Source organism: Capricornis sumatraensis, chromosome X, assembly GCF_032405125.1.
Source record: "Capricornis sumatraensis isolate serow.1 chromosome X, serow.2, whole genome shotgun sequence".
NCBI lineage: Eukaryota > Metazoa > Chordata > Mammalia > Artiodactyla > Bovidae > Capricornis > Capricornis sumatraensis.
In genome coordinates, this window is record NC_091092.1 from 93,825,556 (window position 1) to 93,829,369 (window position 3,814).

Consider the following 3,814-nt stretch of genomic DNA (forward strand, 5'->3'; position numbering starts at 1 on the left):
AAATCCAGCTTTTACATCAGGGAGTTCATGGTTCACGTATTGCTGAAGCCTGGCTTGGAGAATTTTGAGCATTACTTTACTAGCATATGAGATGAGTGCAATTGTGTGGTAGTTTGAGCGTTCTTTGGCATTGCCTTTCTTTGGGATTGGAATGAAAATTGACCTTTCCTGTCCTGTTGCCACTGCTGAGTTTTCCAAATTTGCTGGCATATAGAGTGCAGCACTTCCACAGCATCATCTTTCAGAATTTGAAACAGCTCAACTGGAATTTCATCACCTCCAGTAGCTTTGTTTGTAGAGATGCTTTCTAAGGCCCACTTGACTTCACTTTCCAAGATGTCTGGCTCTAGAGTAGTGATCACATCATCATGATTATCTGAGTCGTGAATATCTTTTTTGTACAGTTCTTCTGTGTATTCTTGCCACCTCTTCTTAATATCTACTGCTTCTGTTAGGTCCAGACCATTTCTGTCCTTCAGCGAGCCCATCTTTGCATGAAATGTTCCCTTGGTAGCTCTAATTTTCTTGAAGAGATCTGTAGTCTTTCCCATTCTGTTCTTTTCCTCTATTTCTTTGCATTGATTGTAGAAGAAGGCTTTCTTATCTCTTCTTGCTATTCTTTGGAACTCTGCATTCAGATGCTTATCTCTTTCCGTTTCTCCTTTGCTTTTCGCCTCCCTTCTCTTCACAGCTATTTATAAGGCCTCCCCAGACAGCCATTTTGCTTTTTTGCATTTCTTTTCCATGGAGATGGCCTTGATCCCTGTCTCCTGTACAATGTCACGAACCTCATTCCATAGTTTATTAGGCACTCTATCTATCAGATCTAGGCCCTTAAATCTATTTCTCACTTCCACTGTATAATCATGAGGGATTTGATTTAGGTCATACCTGAATGGTCTAGCGGTTTTCCCTACTTTCTTCAATTTAAGTCTGAATTTGGCAATAAGGAGTTCATGATCTGAGCCACAGTCAGCTCCTGGTCTTGTTTTTGTTGACTGTATAGAGCTTCTCCATCTTTGGCTGCAAATAATATAATCAGTCTGATTTCAGTGTTGACCATCTGGTGATGTCCATATGTAGAGTCTTCTCTTTTGTTGTTGGAAGAGGGTGTTTGCTATGACCAGTTTATTTTCTTGGCAAAACTCTATTAGTCTTTTCCCTGCTTCATTCTGTATTCCAAGGCCAAATTTTCCTGTTACTCCAGGTGTTTCTTGACTTCCTACTTTTGCATTCCAGTCCTCTATAATGAAAAGGACATCTTTTTTTGGTGTTAGTTCTAAAAGGTCTTGTAGGTCTTCATAAAACTGTTCAACTTCAGCTTCTTCAGCATTACTGGTTGGGGTATAGACTTGGATAACTGTGATATTGAATGGTTTGCCTTGGAGACGAACAGAGATCATTTTGTCGTTTTTGAGATTGGATCCAAGTACTGCATTTTGGACTGTTTTGTTGACCATGATGGCTACTCCATATCTTCTGAGGGATTAGCGTAGTCCACTGGAGATGGGAATGGCAAGCCACTTCAGTATTCTTGCCTTGATAACCCCATGAACAGTATGAAAAGGCAAAAGGATAGGATACCTAAAGAGGAACTCCCCAGGTCATTAGGTGCCCTATATGCTACTGGAGATCAGTGGAGAAATAACTCCAGAAAGAATGAAGGGATGGAGCCAAAGCAAAAACAATACCCAGTTGTGGATGTGACTGGTGATAGAAGCAAGATCCGATGCCGTAAAGAGCAATATTGCATAGGAACCTGGAATGTCAGGTCCATGATTCAAGTCAAATTGGAAGCGGTCAAACAAGAGATGGCAAGAGTGAACGTTGACATTCTAAGAATCAGCCAACTAAAATGGACTGGAATGGGTGAATTTAACTCAAATGACCGTTTTATCTACTACTGCAGGCAGGAACCCCTCAGAAGAAATGGAGTAGCCATAGGCAGAGTATATCATGCGAAATGCTGGACTGGAAGAAACACAAGCTGGAATCAAGATTGCCGGGGGAAATATCAATAACCTTAGATATACAGATGACACCACCCTTATGGCAGAAAGTGAAGAAAAACTGAAAAGCCTCTTGATGAAAGTGAAAGAGGAGAGTGAAAAATTTGGCTTAAAGCTCAACATTCAGAAAACGAAGATCATGGCATCCGGTCCCATCACTTCATGGGAAATACATGGGGAAACAGTGGAAACAGTGTCAGACTTTATTTTTTTGGGCTCCAAAATCACTGCAGATGGTGACTGCGGCCATGAAATTAAAAGACGCTTACTCCTTGGAAGAAAAGTTATGAGCAACCTAGATAGCATATTCAAAAGCAGAGACATTACTTTGCCAACTAAGGTCTGTCTAGTCAAAGCTATCGTTTTTCAGTGGTCATGCACGGATGTGAGAGTTGGACTGTGAAGAAGGCTGAGCACCGAATAATTGATGCTTTTGAACCGTGGTGTTGGAGAAGACTCTTGAGAGTCCCTTGGCAAGGAGATCCAACCAGTCCATTCTGAAGGAGATCAGCCCTGGGATTTCTTTGGAAGAAATGATGCTAAAGCTGAAACTCCAGTACTTTGGCCACCTCATGAGAAGAGTTGACTCATTGGAGAAGACTCTGATGCTGGGAGGGATTGGAGGCAGGAGGAGAAGAGGACGACAGATGATGAGATGGCTGGATGGCATCACGGACTCGATGGACGTGAGTCTGAGTGAACTCCAGGAGTTGGTGATGGACAGGAAGGCTTGGCGTGCTGCAATTCATGGGTCACAAAGAGTCGGACATGACTGAGCGACTGAACTGAACTGAACTGAACTGAAAGTTGAAAACAACCCATATGTCCATGCATGGGTAAACAAAATTTGGTATATCCAAACAATTAAATATTATTTGGTCATATGAAGCAATGAAGTACTGATAGATACTCCAACAAGGATGTACCTCAAAAATATTATACTAGTGAAAGAAATCAGAAAGAAAAAAAAAAGGAACACATTGTATGACTCCATTTATACTAAGTATCAAGAAAATGTCAGTCAGAGTGAGTGAAAGCCGATTAAGTGTTCTAGGGGATGAAGGGAGGGAAGGATGAAAAGCATCTACTAGATGATAATGGGATTATTTGGTATTGAAAATGTTTTAAAATTAGGAGAGATGGTTCCACAAATTTTAAATATATTGAATTAGACTTAATTATGCAATTTAAAAGCTTTTGTGCTATGTAGATGTTACTTCAATTTTTAAAATTGAGTGGGTGAATACTGTATATTATGCGCCTAATTGAGTGAACTCCGGGAGTTGGTGATGGACAGGGAGGCCTGGAGTGCTGCAATTCTTGGGGTCTCAAAGAGTCGGACACGACTGAGTGACTGAACTGAAGTGAATAGACATGCACACACACACACTTAGAAGTTCCTGGTGCACTTTTAGTGGGGTTTACCTGGTGTCTCAAACAGTAGCAAATCCACCTGCAATGCAGGCAATCCAGGCTCAATCCCTGGGTCAGGAAGATCCCCTAGAGAAGGAAATGGCTACCCAGTCCAAGATTCTTGCCTAGAGAGTTCCATGGACATTCCTCTTCTCCTGGACAGAGGATCCCGGTGGGCTACAGTCTATGGGATCACCAAGAGTCAGACACGACTGAACGACTAACACTTTTTTTTTTTCCATGCACTTTTAGTACTCACTGTTGTTTGAAAAGGATTGCAAAGGATGAAGAGAAAATTTGAAACCATGGGTAATAGAAGATACATCATCAAAATGGAAGAATAGGAGTTTTCTACCATCTTCCCCCAAATTTGACAATGACCCACAGATGAG